This window comes from Strongylocentrotus purpuratus, unplaced genomic scaffold, assembly GCF_000002235.5.
Source record: "Strongylocentrotus purpuratus isolate Spur 01 unplaced genomic scaffold, Spur_5.0 spur5_scaffold_16, whole genome shotgun sequence".
NCBI classification, from domain to species: domain Eukaryota; kingdom Metazoa; phylum Echinodermata; class Echinoidea; order Camarodonta; family Strongylocentrotidae; genus Strongylocentrotus; species Strongylocentrotus purpuratus.
The window spans coordinates 30,413,404-30,434,735 of record NW_022145601.1 but is presented as its reverse complement, the minus strand read 5'-3'; the positions used below and the strand labels follow the sequence as shown (position 1 = coordinate 30,434,735).

General features: G+C 37.1%; 1 protein-coding gene across 6 annotated transcripts in view; it reads left to right on the top strand.

The window, feature by feature from the left end:
- Positions 1–1,650: 1,650 nt before the first annotated feature.
- The window catches only part of LOC587777, a 132,835-nt gene continuing 113,153 nt past the window's right edge, over positions 1,651–21,332 (top strand). For 4 of the 6 annotated variants that reach the window (XM_030987257.1, XM_030987256.1, XM_030987255.1 and 1 more), the window contains exon 1: positions 1,654–1,851. The gene's annotated coding sequence lies outside the window, so the exon portion shown is untranslated. Of the gene's footprint in view, positions 1,852–21,332 lie in introns of all 6 variants that reach the window. The other 2 variants (XM_030987261.1, XM_030987258.1) reach the window with 2 other exon arrangements.

Sequence of the window (21,332 nt, the reverse complement as noted above, 5' to 3'; positions counted from 1 at the left end):
TTGTAAAAAATGGGACCCATTAGAGCTTAATATGAGCTTAACGTCTTAATATGTGAGCACCCCCCCCCCCCCCCCACCGGGGGAGAGGGAACAAACATTGGACTTCCAACTAAATATTTTGATTGAGAAAAAAAGAAAGATTAATGTCCAAATAATTGAATATAAAAATTATGATTAGCTCAAAGTAGTGTCACAAACGAAACTTTAACAAATAAAATAATGGTTGGTTCTATTAATACAGGATCCCATACGAGAGACCGTCAGTTAAAGTAGACATTACAGGTATGACTGTAGGAAGGGGCGGTCGAGCGACTTTCAAAGTGGGGGGGGGGGGCATCAACAAAAAAGGAAACTTTCTTGAAATGGTATTTTAATACCCTACACTGTGATTTCATTATCAGGGTTGATTTCAATTATGTTTCTCTTAACGCATCATACTTTGCAGTGGGTGTTATTGGTTGAACATTCTTTTGCGAGCGTGCGAAAAATTACATCTTATAAAGAGGAAAAAACCCTGACCTAATCCGGATTGGGTTATAAGGACTTTCTTATAACGGAAGACAGAAGAAAAAAAAAACTCCGATTAGTAACATAATTCTATCATATATAAATGCGAGCGAGCTGTAGGGGGGGGGGGGTTTGCTCTTAGACGCTTTAAATTAAAGGCACGTTTTTAATAACGATGAAAGGAAAATGGCACACTTATCGAAAGGGACACGTATTAGAAAAGAAAAGTAGCAAGTGTCAAAGTACAAAGGGTTTTTATCAGAGGTGAAAATGGGACACATTTTACCCCTGTAAGAAAAGGCACTAGGGATGAAAAAGGCGCTTATGAGAATGGGAAATGGGCATTTGTCAACGGAAAAGGGGCATCCATCATATTTTTGATAGGGGCATTTATAAGAGTTGAAAAGACTGGAGGCAATTAAGAAAAAGGGATAGGTCCCTTATTAAAAAGGAAAAGGGGCATATATCATTGTTAACATGAAAATTATCAGAGGTGACTAATTGACAAGGGGCACTTATCGCAGCTGAAAAGAGGTACTGACCAAATATGAAAAGGTGGCACTTATGAGAAAGAAAAGGAGCACCAATCAGATTTTAATAGGGGCATATATATAAGGTGAAAGTGCGCTTTTATGAAAAGGGGGAAGTGACTCTTATTAAAAAGAAAAAGAGCGACATGTTAAAATAAACGGGGCACTTATCAGAGATGAAAAGGGGTAATTATGAGAAGGAGAAGGGGCACGTATAAGAAGGAAAAAGAGCATTTATTAGAAAGGAAAAGGGGCCCGTGTCGAAATAAAAGGGGCAGTTATTATATTTGAATTGGGGCAATTATCGGATGTGAAGGGAGCACTTATCTGAAGTGAAAATGGTTATTTACCAAAAATGAAAAGGGGCACTTATGAGAAATGAAAAGGGGCGTATTCATAGGTGAAAAAGGGAAGAAGCTTTACAGATAGGACATGTGAGACATATCCGGATATCCTGCAAAGTTCTACAGAATTTGATGTACCTTTAATTTCTAGCTCTCTATTTCTAGTAGGCTATAGTCATAATGTTCTATGGCTACAGTACATCAGTGAGCTGAGCTAGCTGAGAGCTAGAGGACCGAGAATATAGGGACACTAGAGAATATAGTGCTAGTGCGCCAACTACGTGTAACTTATCACTGCCAACCGAGTTGACTAGATCTAGAGGAGACTACTTTGGCAGATAAAATATCACATTTCTGCGGAGTTTACTGCCAAGGATTTAATCGACATATATCATTGTATTCAACAGTTATCCTGACAACCATTTTTTGAGCAGTTTACAGAAGATCATCATTTTGTAAAGATTTTTAAGGTAAGAACATCTTTGACTTTTCTTCGCTACCCAGCTCAGCTATCCTATCGCACTTATCTCGATCTCCCCCTGCCTTGGCCTTGTGGGGCTGCGGGGCTACCCGAGCTTACCAAGTTACGCGAGCTGCTACCGCTCTTGTCTCGGGGGTGTGATTGTTCCGAGATGGTGCCACGGAGGTGCCGTAGTCGTACGCGTGTTGCATCAGGTGATCAACAAGATCAAGATAGGCCTAGATTTACTTGATACTTGATGTGGTAATCCCTGAATCAGCTTTTCCAAGCTATACAGAGATGGGATGTGTTGTGACAGCAGGTGAAGGTGCAGACAACACTCGACAAGACAAGTGTACACTTTCTAGGAGGCTATACAGATAGTAGATCTAGAGGTCTAGGCCTAGGCCTATTACAAATGTAGATCTAGATCTAGGTCTACAATAAAACTTAAATATTATTATAGGGGGCCTACCGGTAATTATAAACGAGACAGATCATACTGTGTGATGAGGAAGGTGAGAGGGAGAATGGCAGTTTTTTAATTTTGCTTTAACTTTAAGTCTTATGCTTTATTGAGAGGTTAACTTAGATTTAGAAGTCTTTCCCTTATAATTTGTGTCAACAAAATTATTCAATTAATTTGCAATGCTAGGTCTGTCTTAGGCTGCGTTCATGCTTAAATTTGAAGGCAGAATGAGCGATCTGAAACGCTCATCGTGATCGCAGTTCCACGATGTAGTGTTCATGCTTACTTCTCCAGGCAATTCTCCTTGGGTGGCCTTCAGCTGGATTCGCAAACCTGTGTGCGCATGCTACGTAGACCCACTAGAGGTCAGTGCGTTGACCCCATTTAAACGCGTTTACAAATTGTAAACGCATCTTTTTGTGAGTTTACGATCGGCGATCGTGATCGCCGTTTTTCGGTGATTCTACAAAAGTGAGCATGAACGCAAGCGTGTTTTAAACTAAACGCGTAACAGATGCCTGATTCTGGCCGTCAAAATCAAGCATGAACGCGCCCTTAGACCGAAAGCTTCAGTCTCTGATATCGACGGTGGTTCCGCTGAGATTGCATCTGGCTCCTCTGACCGCCTCTATGTCAACAAATGTCAGTTTTATTAAAGAAATTACCCATATCAGATGGTTATTTCTGTCAATGTCAACAAATGTCAGTTTTATTAAAGAAATGACCCATATCAGACGGTTATTTCCGTCTAGGTTTGTCTATTCTAGTGATTTATCTTGTCTGTATTCATTTCAGGTATTCAGTGTCACAGCTTTTCGCATGTTCCCTTACACATTACCGTAAGTTAATCCTTAGTTTCATCGCCCCTATTTCTTATCCTAATGGCGGCGAATAAACTGAAAAACAGATTGGTAGGATTCACTGATTTCACTTCAAGTTTCAACCAATTCTGAAAGTTAGATGTTCAAACATATTCATCAACAATCAAGAAATATGAAAATAATAATCATAACAACAACAAAAAGTGTGGCGCTAGTGTAGTTCCGTATCCATTTTTTTAGCAGTTTCATATCCATTCTTAGCAAAGGAAATTTAGCCCAATTTTTTTACTAATTTTAATTCATAGGTCTAACACTAACGGTTAGGTCTAGACTCTAGATCTAGACATAGAGGGGTCTAGATCTAGACCTAGATCTAGATCTAGACATCTATATCACATTTTCCACCTGAATTTGGATCACATCCGACATCGGGAAACCTCCGTTTAAGGCTTCGATGTCGATGTTGTCGCTCAGTACCGTCTCTACGCTATAGCTTTGCAACTCACACTGAAGCTATCAGTATCAGTCCAAAATTATGCAAACTTCTCGTATGGTTTATGGTATCGTGCATGCGAGAAATGTGCATAATTTTGGACTGATAGCTTCAGTTTGAGGTGCAGAGCTATAGCGTAGAGATGGTACTGAGCAACGACGTCGACATCTAAGCCCTAAACGAAGGTTTCCCGATGTCGGATGTGATCCAAATTCAGGTGGAAAATGCAAAAGGCCCTAGACCTCTAGATCTATATGATTATGATTCAAATTAGTAAAAAATTGGGCTAAAATTCCTTTGCTAAGCCTAAGAATGGATTATTAAACTGCGAAAAAAATGGATACGGAACTACACTGGCGCCAAAAGTGTTTAGGTTGGTGTAGATTCTTATCTGCATCTCTACACACCACGTTTTGTTTGTGATAATATCATTTTTGTAAATTGTATTAGGCCTACATGTATTATGGATTTGGGCTCATAATTTAAGTGGTATTGGGTTGATGGTTTGTTGTCTGTGTCATAAAGATTTCTGAGAGATATAAGGCCAAAGAATTAAAAAAAAATCATGTTTAGCGTCCTGCCAGCTTCCTTTTTTTTCCCTTTTTCCCCATTTTTTCCTTTAAATTTTTTTTTTTTTTTTTAAATTTTGTTTTAAATAAAAAATATATTGTGCTGAAATTAAAATAAATCAAAAACAATAAACATGATTTGTTTTTTATTTGGCCTTATCAGGAATCTTTAAACATCATTTGGTGAATTGAAGTCAAAGATATTTTTTTTTGCACTTTTGAAAGATGGGTTACGTCTACCGGTAGTGCTATAGCTTGGAACCCAAACCAGCCTTGAACTTGCCTGATCGACTAAAGATTTTGAGCTATTGTGAACTCTATGCTGAATGCTTTTAGTACACTTCGGGAATATTGCATTAATAGGCCTTCACACACATAGGTACATGTTCAGTAGTGAGACTTAATTGAGTGAGTCCAAGAAGTAGGCGTAGAGTATTCACAGTCTAGCTCTGTGGTGCATTTACTTTAAAGGGATCGTTTAACAATGTTAAATCCGAGATACACGGCCCTACGTGTTATCAGTGTCTGTGATATGGTGTAATATTGAAGCCCTAAAAAAATTGCGCTTCAAAATGATCAAGAAGTGCCTCAAAAAAGTAAAAATCTTTGAGTGACCAGTTTTACCATACTCGTTTTCCCCAATAGACTGTAGTGTTATAAAAACCGTCAGGCGAACGGTTTTCAAAATTTGTAATTCCAATCATAAATATCTTGATAATCAGACAGGCGATCGGCTTGTAAAAGTCATGGGGCTCCTGACTGACCTAAAGGTTTATAATTATTGCATCATGAGCTAAATCCAGAATTTTATTGCAGAATCTGAGACAAAGTTACCGGATCCCTTTAATAGAAATAGCCACACAATTACATAACACATCCCAAACTGAAAAGGCTGAATCACTCTTTGGCACAATCAGGGAACACTGCAAAACAGATTGTTGGTGGCTTGGAGTTGAGGGACACTCCAGGGGGACCCCATACTATGGCAAGAGTGGATGTAAGGGGTATAATGTTTGATGAATTGGTTCCGTTTGGCAGGATTGGAGTCATTTCCCATCTGGTCAATAGCTTCTTAAAAGGATCTTCTTCGCAGCTCCTGAACTGATTGAAGCGAAAGAGGAAGGATTGATTTACTGCCATTGTGACAGATAATCTTCCAACTGTTTAAACCAATTCCGTGAATTCCCATTATCTCCCTTTAATTACTGACCTTTGGCTCCTTAAATGATTTTGAAAGTGATGTTGTCAGTATCCAAGAAATGTTAATTTGGAGGTGGAAAACTGAGAGAGGCCCAATTATTATTCACCTTTGTTCACATTATCTTGTGATTCATTCATTTCCATGCCACTGCTAGGTTCAGAGATCATTTTATGCCTGTTTTTAATGGGCTTACTTCAAGTTGAAAATTGACAGTAAATTTACTTGTACCTTGTGCTTTTTATAGCTTTAATTTTCTAAATGAATATTTGCAAAGTATCCATGAATACCAATAGTGTAGAACGAAGTAGCCTCAAACTACATGTAGGAAAGTCACATCTCCTTCAATCATTGTAAGCTTCTTGGTAGAAACTGCAAAGTGCGTATACTCCTGACATGGATTAGAGCTCTTCTTGGACTTTAAAAAGAAATAACTGTATTTATTTACAACTGTATCATAACTCTTTTAACCTTGAAAAGTTGGAAGTGGGAGGAATCCAATTTTGAAATATTCTGACCATTTCTGACTTTTCAACTATTTTGAGTTCGGAACAGACCTTATCGTGTTTCCCTTGATCAGCCCTTGATCTATAGACTGATTTTATTGAATCGGATCAGCATTTTCCTTCAGTTTCCTCACTGAGAAACAATTTAGCGTGGTTTTCAGCTGTCCTGGAAATCAGGGGAGGACTGGGAAAGCTTTTGTTCCAGTCAGGGAAAGTCAAGGAATTAAAAAAAAAAATCATTCAAATCAGAGGGAAAAATTAGGGAATTTTATGGGCACTTAAAAGAAAAAGAAACCAGTCTCTCATTTTCTTGTGTCTCTACACATACATGTACATGTACATGTACATGTATGTGTAGGTGTGGTCTCCTTTCAAGCTGTCAATGAAATTAAATCTATGTGTAGTTTCATTTTGTGTTATGGATACAATAAGCGTGTAAATCGACTTTTCAATGGTACAGGGGTAAAGGGTACTTGCTTAGACATGTGATTACTTCAATATTTGTAGAAGAGTTATTTGCTCTTTTTATGCACAGTGGCAGGGTTCTGTATTTGGCACTCAAAATCAGAATGTGTATAAGTAACAAAAAGCTTTTATTGGCCTCCATACTGATGATAATAGGCACAAAAATTGTTTATGTGCATACAAAGTAACAAGCAGGGGATTCAATTGGTACACTTGAATGAATAAATACATACCCGGTACAGACTGTATACTGTACATGTCCGGTAGTACAGGGTATATTTGTACATGCTTATAAATTACTTTCAATTACATTTTCAACAGTGGCAAGGTTTTTCTCATAGAACATCTGTATTTTTTGTACTTTGTTTTAAATATTAAAAGAAAAAAAACATACACTGTATGTAGGCCTACCATTGTGTGGCCTCTTTCCAGAGCGTCTCCTGCGGTGCTATAAAATGTGTGTATAATTATATGTACATGTAGATGACAACAGAGCTGTAATGACCTGCATGTGATTGCAGTTGAATCCCCAATTTAGCTAAAACTCTAGATCTAATCTATAATTTATCAGGACTGAGCACAGCGCTTTACAGGTGGATGGAATTAAAATGTGTTTACACTTCAATGGAATTGAGTGTAATAGAGCGTGTCTGATTTGCCCTACACCATCAACAAATGCCTATTTTCTAATTTTAATGGTGCTCCTGCAGAAAAGCACAAATGTGTGTGTATTTCTTCGAGCATAAATGATTAAATGTTTGACGGTTCATTAGCATTCAGTTTTGATAAATTAAGTTTTATCCTACATGTACATGTACATGTACATGTACATGTAAATCTGTCATTAGTCATAAACCTTGATTATAGATTATCTGTGGTTTGTTTTATTTCACCACACTTGGTTATTCTAAAAGCTTGTTCAGACTGTATGATAAAAAGTTAATCATTCAATAGTAAAGGGGTGTACTGACTAGAAAACATTATAATGATCGTATAAAATTATAAAGAAATTGTCTTTAAAGAGTTGAATTGACGACAGCTGGCCAGTCATACATGTATGTGTGCAGTCACGATAAGCTCCACACAGTAAAATGATTTTGAACTGACTAGAACGATTTTTTCCTGACTAGAAAGGAATACTTTTCTTTATCAAGTCTTTTTACGTTTGAAACGTATTCAAACATGCGTTTTGCTGTACAATGTTTTGTTTTTTAACATTCAGACTAGAAATAAGGTATAAAGACAAAGTATAATTTTGAAATATTTGAATACGATTATCATAATGAATTGTGGTAGGCTGAACGCACTGTCAATTGTATTTTACATTCGTGCAGATATATTGTAGGAGATACAGTTCATGAAACATCCTGTTGTTAGTGGTCTGTCATGTGGAGAGAAAAAGTAAACAATGCCCCCTCTTTTCCTCCTGATGTTGACAAAGTTTGTGTTTTGTAGCTTTATTTACTTGGCTCTCCAAACAGAGTAAACCTCAGTAGTAGGATAGAAGTGTGATAAACACTGCATTCAAGGCCTGACAAATACTCTTTTTTCCTTTTTTTCTTCCTTTTCCCCGTTTTTTATTCATATTGAAAGTACCTTTACACTCTTTAATCCAACAAAAATTGAGCTAAATCCCTACTTCAGAAGAATGGCACTCACTGATTCCTCTTCTGAAAAGGTGCCAGTCTGTTGAAAGAAAAGGGACATTGTGGCACAGAGGCTTCCAAAATTATTGCGGGCTCTGCATATACAGTGAACAAGAGATCTCATATTTGAATGCTATCTACACCAGCATACACCTGTAGCTGTTAGATGAATATTATTTCTAAATTTTGGTTAACTTTAAAGGTACTACATGCATGTCCCATTTGCAGGCCCCAAAAATGAAAAAGTTAAATTCCAACTGCATTTGAAAGATAATACTAATTTTAAACTTCCCTAAAAAAGGTGGGGCTTGAAAATGTCTTCAAGTGGGAAAATAATGACTATTAGTTGTGAAATCGATGTTAGGGCTATAGAGCCCAAAAGTAATAGTCTTGATTTTCAGACCATTGTACTGAATGGTCATACGTTTTATGCTGCGCAAAGATTCAATCAGTTAAATCTTGGCCATCACAAGAAGTGGGTTATTGATGTAGACAAATGCTCATGTACCCTTTACAACTCTTTTCATGTATGTTATTACCAAAGAAGAAAAAAGCCAGTTAGTCACTCAATAGTGTCTGACAGTGAAGTCTAGCAAGTAAACGGATTTCCTTGCATAATTTGAATATGAGGACACTGCTAACGTTTAAATTTCACAGATAGGACATACATGACATACTCATAATTCCTGCAAAGTTCTACAGCATTTGAGGTTGGCTGCAAAAGGGACATGGTACCTTTAAGAGAAAAGTCGTATGCCATTATAATTGTGAAAATTAGAAATGATAGTGCCTTTGAGGGCCTACTCTGTACAGTGGACTAGTATGCATAATTGCATATTTGCCTACACATACTGTATGAATTGAACGGCCCTCTGTGTAATGTTCATGTACAGGTACCCATATTTCAGAATATGTGTATCATGTGTAAATTGCATCAGGGACAGTCACTGATTGCATCCTGTAAGGTATTCATTGTAATGATTGTATTCATTGTATCAATTAATAAGAAAATAATACCCTCTGAGTCTGAAGGCCAATTTATGCATTACAGATCTAGGTAATATCTGACACTTCACAGTGCTATTGTTATCATACAGACCAGGCTTGGAAACATTCATTCATGTACTATAATACTCTTTGTTACACTGTTATGTCAAACAATACAATGATTAACATGATGGAGATTGGTGCTTTTCCTTCCACTCCCCAGTAAATCCCTCTCTTCAGCACACCCCCAGAAATTTAGTCTCCTGGCGGTCTAGCACCTTTTTGTTAGTCAAAGGTATCTATTGTTATGTGGAATGTGTATGCAATAGTACAATGTACATGTACATGCACTTTGCTCTAGGGGAGGGGAAAACAATTATGGGAGGGGGGGGGGGGGGAGGTATACATGTAGGCCCCTGTATATGTACTTAATTAGCATGTCCACCATGGAGGGGTACTGTAGGGAGAGAGAGAAGGGAGAGGGGGGGGGGGGGTAGAATGTCCTTGATTTCCACATCACATGCTGATAGACTTCCATACAACCTGTACTTGTACTTGTCCACACTGTATTATCGAAATGAATTTCAAATTTCAATCATTCAATCATCAAAATTACTCAAACCTCATACATGTATAGAACTCAAGATTTTGAGGTGATCGAATTGTCATCCTCTCTCCCAAAATGCAATAGGGTTATTTTGTGACCAATTTATACATGTACATGAATACATAGACCTACAAGTACAGGTACTAGCATGTTTTGGCTTTAATAGTCCAATCATGGACCTATACTTTGTACTACGTAGTAGGTCCATGGTCCAATCCAATAAGCATTCTCTAATAATAATAATGTATGTTGAGTTGTTGACAGTATACAGTGTACATGAGATTATGTACGCCTGCATCCTTACACCGTAGACTGATTCACAGTATACATGAGATTATGTACGCCTGCATCCTTACACCGTAGACTGATTCACAGTATACATGAGATTATGTACGCCTGCATCCTTACACCATAGACTGATTCACAGTATACATGAGATTATGTACGCCTGCATCCTTACACCGTAGACTGATTCACAGTATACATGAGATTATGTACGCCTGCATCCTTACACCGTAGACTGATTCACAGTATACATGAGATTATGTAAGCCTGCATCCTTACACCGTAGACTGATTCATAATACAAACTGAAGGCCAATCAATAAGAGTGCCTCTGTGTAATTATAGACCGGTCTTCTTTTCCTTCATTGCATTTCATTGATGCTTTTCATGGTTCATGTACTCTGAGCATTGATAAAACGAAATATGGATAAAATAAATTGTGTACAAATGTAGGACGTACATGTACACCTACTTGAAGTTGAATATATTCCAGACCAGTGTATGGAATGAGAAGATCATGCTACAATGTTTCTCCTTTCTTTTCTTCTAGTTAGCAAAATAAATTATCTTAAATTATATAGAAAATGTATATCTTGGTTGTTACAAAGTGTTACAAAGAAAAAGGATGGAAAGTTGGGCCTATTCAGATCCAGCCATTGAACAAAGATTGGTATAAAGTTGAATAAAATCCCAAGAAGTTAACCCTTTGCCAACAGGGACTGGTTGGCTCCTGTATTCATTCTATGGTAATAAGAAAATTCAGTAGTCAAAGGGCTCATATTATGATGAGGGGGGAAGTCCAATTTTATACCTGTATGTCAGTCCTATTCAACAAATAAAATGAACAATTTTTTAGCATACATACATGTACAATGTAGTTTAACCCTAATAAGGCTGGGGGGGGGGGGGCCATTATGGCCCCCCCCCCTCCACAATTTTTCTAATTACTCGGGAACGCATACGGATGGCGCCCCGCCGCTCACTGACTTTTTTCTTTAGAGTCTTGTGCAACTTTTAAAAGAATTTTTTTGAAAATCGGACCTACGGTTACAAGGTCATGTGACCTTTTGTCTTTGCATGTCAGCCCGAAAATCGCTCATTTTCATGATTTGTGTACAAAACATATGGGAAAGTCATTTTTCCTAAAAACAGATCAAACATGGGTTATTGGGTCTTGTTTAAAGTTTAGGTGGTTGTTTTGGGAGTCAAAATAGGTGACTTGTAGTAAGAAATGAAATAGTTTAAAAAAAACAATGAAATACATAAGAAATTATCAAAACAAGGGATAACATAAGAAATAAGCTGGCTCTTCCAAATTTTGTTGTCGTATTATTATTCAGAATGGTCTAATGAATATGTGTAGTAAAAAAGAATGCTTAAATATGAATATTATATGATTTATGGGTAAAATTGTGATTTTAATGACTTTATTTGCATAAATTACCATAAATATGCAAAAGAGTGAATTTTTCCAAAAATTGAAATTATCATATTTTACTATACACTCCACTTGACATGTGTGCAAATTTTCACGGCGATCGGGCGCTTTGCGGCCGAGATCTATGGCCCTCCCCTGGCCGTACTAAGACCTCAAATAGCCCGGCCTTTTTTAGGGTTAAGCTCCTCTAAAGTGATGGGAGCCCCAAAAATTTGATGGCAAAATTTCACTTAATTTGTATCATAATGTGAAAGAGGATGTCATTTAAGACACATTTCTGCAAGGATTTCAAACCAAATGTGTTTGAAGTTGAATATTGATAAAAGAATACTACATGCACATTTAGGTTTTCTGTGTACAAACAACAGAAAACCAAAATTATGTTTCCTTTATATGAATATTTGTCTTCAAACACATTTTTTGGGGGAAATCTTTGCAGAAGTGTGTCTTTAATTGACATGCTCTTTCACATTATGATACAATTTTAATAAGTGAAAATTTTCCATCAAATTAATGGTAAGCTTGGGGCTCCTAAGAGTCCTAACACTAAAGAGGGGCTTTAACCGCATTATGCTGGAATAAGAAGTGAAATGATACTTCCACAATTGCAATGTCAATATTTCAGCCTTTTCACACACAAGTAAAATTCTTTAAAGCTGATTAGTTTAACGGGCTTTAAACTTATCAGCTTTACATACGACATCATTCACACACACAAAAATTTTGGTGCGATCGTTTCGTGATTAACTGCTCTTAAAATGCGCAGTAGTACCATTGCGCATTGAAGGTCATGTCATATCAGACAAAGCGCACGCTCCATCCAGTTTAAACATGTACAACCGTTCACACACAAAATGTCAAGCTCTCTAGATATGAACTTCGTATCTGCAGCCTGCTTTGAACGGCGTATGAATCGCGACTTCGTATCTGTCCGAACATCGTATAAACGACGTTCACACAGGGAAGATTTTCTTTAAAGCTGTTTAAAACTGTCGAGTTAAACAGCTTTAAACTAATAAGCTCTAGATATGATGAATGTTACATGTAGCTGTGTGTGAAAAGGCTGCGAGTTGGCTTGCTTTCAAGAATAAGACTCAAAACAGCTTGGAATTTCCTTGTGAGCCTTTATATTAAAATCAAACAGCATCTCTGTATGCATCCTAGATGCTGGAAGATGATGACAAACATTCCATGTCAGTTGTCACATTCTTAGCTTGATGACTTCCCCAGCCCATGGACTTATTGGTGGTGACATCATGTGATGTTCATACATTGTACGTTGTTCTCTACATCAGCTTGAATTCTGCAAAGTTCTGCGATAGTGTTTTCAAAAGCCGAATGAAAATTGCAAAATGAGATAATTTAAATTACTAGTATTAAAGAGGAAGGCCACCCTGATAGTAACTTGGCTTTAAAAGGAGAACAAAAAAAGAGAAACAAAATAGTGACAGCTAGAGTAATATCTGATTAAAAATAGGAAATTTATACATTTTTGAAACACAAATTTGCAATAATGTGACGTATCTTGCAAGCTCCTCTCTAATTCTTTTCACACTGGTTTTGCTTAACCCCGTACTTTGCTTAGCCCCGTACTATCCTTAACCCCGGACTATTTTTTTGGCTTTTCACACTCGCTGTTTTTAGTCCCGTACTAGCGCCTATTCCGGAATAAGAAAATTCCCGCTGTTCTCACTGCATTTCGTTAACCCCGGATATCGTGTATGTTATGATAGGACATACTTCGCATCTGGCCAGCTGCGATACGCTCCATTGCGTAGTACCGGACTATTTTTCGTTTCTGTTCTCATTCGTTTGCTTAGCACCGCAATTGCGGGGTTAGCAGGAGTTAGCACCACAATTGCGGAGTTAGCCCTGCTATTTTGCAGGGTTAGTTAACCCCGTACTATAGGTGGGGTTAGCCAACTTTAGCCCACTTTGGTAAAAGCCAGTGTGAACAGAAAGTGGAATAGGCTTAACCCAGTACTATAGGTGGGGTTAAGACCCCCCCTTAACCCCACCTATAGTACGGGGTTAAGGAAAATATTGCCAGTGTGAAAAGCATATTATTCGCTCTGTAGACCTACCGGAAATTCCATAAACTTTCATTTTCTTAGTTTGTACATAAATTTGTGTGTACAGGTGTACATGTACTATTGCAAAGTCATGTACATACATTGTAGGGCATACAATCATATGGAAATAGAGAAAAAGAAGAGAAATTGAACCTAATAGACAAAAATCCACCCTAAATTACTGCCCTAATCAGTAAATCCTCCCTGCATCTCCTGTCTGATTTGTAGCAGTCTGGTGGCTAACATTGGTCAGGCCATTCTCGTCTCTCTGTGGTTTTAATTCATGAGTCAGCCTAAAACATGCACATCATTAACATCTCAAGCACTGTCACATCATTCATGTGAGTGGATCCAGCCTGGGTATTATTGAATGTTATGAAGTGGTCAGTGTACGTTGTAGATAGGGCTATGCCAGGACCCTGTTCACACTCATATGTAACTTGGATCAAGCACTGCTGTGTCATTCATGTGAGAGAGATGTGAGTACATTGAATGTTGCGAAGTGGATAATGTAGATAGGACTACTGTACATGTAGGCTAGGACCCTGTTCACACTCGTATTTATGTATGAAAATGGATGTACAGTGTAGATGGAGATGGGCTAGGACCCTGTTTATAACAATCGTTCTTGAGAGAGGTTTGGACTGGAGTATTACTAAATATAAAGATGTATAAAAATGGATGATGCAGAGAGACGGGCAGACAGGGGCTGCATGTACATGTACATGTAGGTGAGGACCTTGTTCACATTCATATTAGATTTAGAGAGATATCTACATGTAAATGTACATGTACAGTATGTGTGAATTGAATATTGTGAAAGTGTATGATGCAGATACAGCCAAACATGAGTTAAGTTGAGATAAGGACCCTGTTCACATTCTTAAGAATGAGAGAGATGTGTGTAGTGAATATTGTGAAAGTGGAAGATGCAGAGACAGCCAGACATGGGCAAAGTTAGGGTCTTGTTTACACTCTCATTAATAAGAAGGTCTGAGTAATGAGTATGGTATTATTGAATATTGTGCAAGTGTATGATGTATAGGCAAAGTTAGGACCCTTTCCACACTCTCATTCATGTGAAGGTCTTGGTAGTTGGTATTATTGAATGTTATGAAAGTGAATGAAGCAGACCATTGATGAGTGAGAATGGTGCTAGCCAACCTCTGAATGTCAGATGAAAGGCCTCTAGTCATCATTCATGCTGCTACTAATGGGTGCATGATGAATGCAGGATTATTCTCTCTGCACATGAATGTGTTTCAAAGGGGGAAAGCAACTCGGAAGGTTATTTCGATAAAAATCAAGTAAAGTGAGAGATTTTGGGGCAGTCAAAAGTTCTGAGAAATATGCAAAGATTAAAACAATACAATATTAAACGTGCAATTAAATTTATGTTCATAATAGAGTACGTGTAGTGTAGTTTGTATTCAGATTTTTATTTTATTTAAATTTTATTTAAATGCAAAGATTAAAACCATACAATATTAAACATGCAATTCAATTTATGTTTGTGTAGTTTGTGTTCAGATTTTTATTTTATTTTTAAATGTTACTTACCGTATCAATGTCTAAAATTAAAGGCCAACTGGGAGAGTCAACAATGGCAAATACGATCAAAATGGGTGTCATTCTTTCGTGATGATCCTTTAGGTTTATCAAAAAACTAAAGGAAGAACAAAATGTGTAGCCTGCATGTACAGTGTAGGTCAAGATGTGAAAATTGCTCTATAGTGACACATTACCTGTAGACTAAGGGTGCATTCAAGCGATTTTTTGAAAACTAAACGTCTTTGAAACCGTGATTCTAGGGTGAAAAAGTGTTGAATGAACGCACCCTAATAATAAAGCCTACTAGTCTCTCATGACTGGTAGGAATATCACGTTTCATTTGGGTGATGAGAAATGTTATGGTGATAGTAGTGATGATAGATGTGCGTAGAGATGATGTGTGAAGAGATGATGTGTGAAGTTACATGTACAAGGTACATGTGCATGTACATATGATAGATGTACGTCTATGAATCTTTGGACAGACATGATATGCCCACATTTTCAATTTGGCCTAGACGATAGATCAATAGAGCACCCCCCCCCCCCTTCCTGTACTTGCGGGAATGGCAAAATGAAAATGGACCTCTGCACAAACTCACCAATTCTATACTCAAGGGAAATATTTAGATCCTACATGAACATGTAATTGTAATTAAATACTGTACATGTACATGTAGATGTACACCTGTAGGCCTTAATCAAAGGTACCGGTAGATGCCTTTTGCATCAAGATGGATAGTGAATTATTTCAAGGAGGAAATTAATAATTAATTTTACAATTTTCTAATGTTACATGTACATATACACATAGGGTCAAAAACTGTACTTTGAGCATTTATTATTAACCAGGCACTCCATTTTTATCAGAGAAATGTTTTACAACCTGTCAAAAATGTAAGTGGCTAAAAAAAGCTACAAGTAGCAACTGAAATATTTAAAAGAGGTGTACGTGTTGGATTCAACTACCGGTACATCCAATTAAACTGACAGCTTCATGTACATGTACGCGTGCGCAAGTAGTTATCCATTTTTTTTTGGATTACTTCAATACCTAACAAATAGACCAGTTCACGGTTAGCACATTACTGCAATGACCCCGAATATCCACAGATCTTCAAAACATGAAGAGGTCCCACTTTGTACATTGTGAAATAATCATTCCTACAGCGATGAAGGTGCTATATAACATAGCCTTTGTTTTCCCCTTCGAAAGAATACTTCCACCTGTGTATCATGGATTGCACTGAATGTGCAAGAATGAATAACGATTACATAACTTTCATGAGCACGTATCCTGTATTTCGTCTCCGTGTATTTCACAATTTGTTCTGCAATGACCTTGATCTGCTCATGCTCAGACTGCAACCGTGAACTCGCTTATTGCTGTGCATACATGTACATGTACATTGTATTATGATGTAGAGGGGTAGTTTGAAAAGAGAATGAAAGGATAAAACGTTTCTAATTATACCAGTTCTCTATATTGATTTGAGCATCTTGAGTGCTTTAATATATAAGGAGCCTTCCAGCTACCAGTACAATGTATTGTGGAATCAATATGAATGGAATACCTAGAGAGGCTCTCCTTTGTAGATGACATGCTTGAAGACATTCCTACCTGCTTATCTTTCTTAAAGGGATCCGGTAACTTTGTCTCAGATTCTGAAACAAAATTCTGGATTTAGTTCATGATGCAATGATAATTATAAACCTTTAGGTCAGTCAGGAACCCCATGACTTTTACAAGCCGATCGCCTGTCTGATTATCAAGATATTTATGATTGGAATTACAAATTTTGAAAACCGTTCGCCTGACGGTTTTCATAACACTACAGTTTATTGGGGAAAACGAGTATGGTAAAACCGGTCACTCAAAGATTTTTACTTTTTTGAGGCACTTCTTGATCATTTTGAAGCGTAATTTTTTTAGGGCTTCACTATTACACCATATCATAGACACTGATAACACGTAGGGCCGTGTATCTCAGATTTAACATTGTTAAACGATACCTTTAAAGGTAAAGACCAGTATTGGAAATGCCCCAATTTCAAAAAATGAAATGGAAGCTCTCATTACCAATGATGTGAAAGAATATGTTTTGACTAATACATGATGATAAAAAATTTGCCGGGAAACCGCCTACTAATTCATATATTTGGTAAATTTGTTTCTCTCATGGTCTGTGAGAGATATAGGGTAGTCCCATATACATCTTTCTGTGTATAGTGCTTGTAACTTTACGAAGAATGGGCCAAATTTCTTATCATTTTGACGATTCCAGAACCTTGCAGATGTTAGATGCTAGATGATCAACCTTTTCTGATCGATTCCACAACGTTTCTTTCACAATGCAATCGCATGACCATAACTGGTCTTTATCTTTAAAGGGAAATCCAAACCTCTTTCAAGAGGTAGAAAGTTTGACCACATTACCCCTACACTTATTGCACTACACTGGCTTCCTATAAAACAGAGAATTGAATACAAAATTATTTTATCAACAAGGAAGGCAATGCATATGCTCCCATGTAAAATTCAGATTTGTTGACTGTTTATAACCCTCCAACTAATTTGCGATCTGCAGGTAAATACCTGCTTGAGAGTCCTCGAACACGCTCTCTTCTAGGGGATTGATCATTTACTGCCTGTGCATCGAGATTGTGGAATGGTCTTCCCCCAAATCCTTAGCTCTTGTCACCAGTTATCACTTTCAGAACTCAACTATTGAGACATACCTATTTCAGATTGCTTATAATTAGTCACTGCTTTTGTGTCTTCCCCAGTTAGAATCATGAACAGACATTTTTGGTAGTTTTTCAGTCTCATCAGCGCCTTTGATTAGGCAACTAGATATTGATGTTTATAAATACCTGGATTGGATTGGATTGGATTGGAACTCATTTGTATGAAAGCAGAAAAATAAGATAAACAGAATAGCAAAAGTTTGATATCAATCAGATCAATGATAAGGAACTGTTGATTGTTTGAAATATGAGATCACCAAGTCTTCATGTTTGCGAATCTCAAATTTGAAGTTTGGTTGTTTGATTGTGGCGTAGTCATGGATAACTCTCCCGTTTATTATTTAAACAAATATAATTGATTTTGTATTTAACTTCCCTATTATTGGCTTGATTTAGTTTTCTGCTTCCATACCAATGAAGTTATTACAAGGGTTGGATTGCTCTTTAAATGAAAATATTATCGCAGGCATAGCTAACCCTGTAAACGATCATCGGATCGGACGCCGATACCGATCCGATCAGTGGTGATCGGATAACAATTTCCGATTGCCGATCAATTAAAATAATTGGAAAAATCTTTGATTATAATGCATACAAACAACTCCAAATGACAAAATAATCCCAGCTATGATTTTTTTTGAGCATTTGATAGCCGAAAAAACATGAACATTTTCGTCATTAAAAAAAATAAAAAAAATACCTACATTATATCCAAGATGGCGGCCCGCATGTTTTGCCTCTGCTCTTTAATAGACTTAGGCCAATATTATTAATTTTAAAGTCATGAAAAGGCACTAAATATCAACAAACATGGTCTACAACAACTCCAAATGACAAAATAATCCCAGCCATGAATTTTTTTTGAGCATTTGATAGCCAAAAACTTGAAAATTTTTGTCATTAAAAAAAAAAAAAAAAAAAAAAAAAAAGATCGGCCGATTTTTTTTTTGGTTGTTCTTCCAATCCGATACCGATCAAAGGTGCGAGGGTGTCGCTCCGATCTTCCGATCCAATCAGAGCCCCAACTTACAGGGTTACATAGGACTACATGTACATGTACATGTACAATGAATATTATATTCAACATGAAACACGATATGCATGTCCAGGAACAAATTATGTAAAAAGGTATCCAAGAATTGACACTTCTCACGGAAACTGAGAAGAATGATTTTCTTTTGAAATATGACTTTCAAGTTTCAAGTGCTCTCCCCTGAGATTGAAAGTATGTCTTGTGAGAGGTCAAACCGTAAAGGCTGAGAATACATTGCAGGTCTTCCAAGTACTCAAGTTCATGCAATGTAGGATGATAAGAAAAATCTACCTCAGTGCTGTCGTGTTTGGGAGAACTTTCCCACTGTTTGTTGTGAGCAAATTATTCAACCTGTAGGCGGAGGGTGCTAGCCGTGCTACAGTGACTCAAGAAGGTTTGCCTGGTACCTCTGAGAGTGTTCGTACATAATGTACTCATACCTGTTTCCTTCCTCAGCCTGCCCAAGTGGGATGTGACATTTTCATATTCTGGCGTGTAGAGAGATGCATGATATGGCTTATTGTAGCATTGATTTGAAATACTGTTAAATGAAAGTTATATTTGTCTCGTTACAACAATATACATGCACAATAAGAGTTTGTACATTATCATAATCAGGATTATGATGATGATCATTATCATCACCACCACCATCATAATCATCATCATCATCATCATCATCATCATCTTCATTATCAAATACAAATACGTGCATCATAATCATCATCATCATCATCATCAGTCATCATCATCCTCATCCTCCTCATAAACATCATTACGTGGGCCTATATACATGTACAACGAATATCCTGTACTGCTTCAATTAGGCAGTACATACTGTACTGTATGTAGGTTATAACCTGGGAGATGGGAACTTGCATTTAAAATCTAATGTTCTGATTCTCACATTTTTAAGGGACTGACTTTATAAAAAAAAAAATTAAAAATGGTTATTTGCCCTTTTGTGCAAATATTTTTTTTTCTCCTTACAATTATAGAAATCATGCTAGTTTGGTTATACATGATGTAGCTACATGTTCTGAATTTACAAATTATACAAAAACTCATGGGGGCATTTCATTAAAATAAGAAGTAGGCCTTCATGTACAGCCTTATTGCCTTGAGGAAGATGCAAGACCTTGCCGACCTTTGCATCAGTGAACTAGCCCTCAAGGCTCAAGCTTCCAGGGCTACATGTAATGGAATAAATCAGATTTGGTGGAGTAGTAGAGGTAGATTCCCTTGGTCGATGAGAGGGGTTACCAGATCAAATTGAAACCGTTGATTCCCCGCTGGCTCGTTTTGGAGAGGCCAAGAGAGGAAAAAATACAGCATTGCTTGAGATGGGATTAGTCCAAGCTAGAGTAGAGTGCCGGCTGGCTGGCTCGAGAGCAGCAGGTTATTAGAATTTTTTTAATGAAACTCTGATGTTGGTGCATACTAGCTATACCTTTCAGGTGAACTGCAGATACGTACAGGGCAGGCCTCCATGCGAGCTTACATGTACTTTATGCATTGTAGGGCTAAACACTAGCTACCGGGACACATGGGCACCCAAAATCTGTGTCTCCATGCGAGCTTACACTGCATTGTAGGGCTAAACACTAGCATGTTACCGGGACACATGGGCACCCAAAATCTGTGTCCTGACTCCCCAGAATTTGGAAGTTTTTACATAGGGCTCATACATTTAAAATGTAAAAAGTTTAATCTGGACCCCATCCAAAAGATTAGCATGGAGCCCTGATTTATGTAAAATGTATATGTGACAACAAAAATAACAAATAATCCAAATTGATGCATGAATCTTTATTAAGTGCCATATGTTACAAATGATTTCATTCGCCTGTTACAAACAATTTTTTCTCTCAATAGTCAGAATGCAAATTGCATACATTACGTGTTGTTAGGTAGGACAACCCATAATATTTGTCCTATTTGATAACAATTGGAAGTATTAAACATGTGATAATTACATGTTAAGTGAGGTTGTACATTGTACCCACTTAATACATTTATGACAATACAATCGATTGACATTCATTGCAGATCTCCATGTACTCTGGTATAGTGCTTTCCTTTTGATTCAAGACAGATTCAGTGTATTGCAAACATTGACTATGACAGACCCAAAATTATCAAAAATAAAAGTTTTCTTGAAGTGCTGATGATGAAGGAGTTGATAACCTCTATTGATATACTTACACATTAATGGATTATACATGTACCGGTAGTTATTAAACACATTGATCAGAGATGATAAAAACATGTATCTTGATTGAACGAACTGTCAATGATCTTCATTACGGTACAGTTCCATTCAATTCAATTCATATTTATTTCATTTCCAACAGAAAGATTTATAAACAAATGTATTACATTTTCTTCATACATAATTCATATTTCTTGGTAACTATACAAATATACTTCGCACGTAATAAAATTATTACAAGAAATTATTACAGTGTATATATTCAGTCTCAAGCATGAAGAAGTGTAGGCCTACTTTTTAAAAGTACTAATAAATGGCAATGAAATATGACATTTGTACATGTACATGTACATCCTCATACATACATTTGTTTGACTGCTCTACTACTGAGC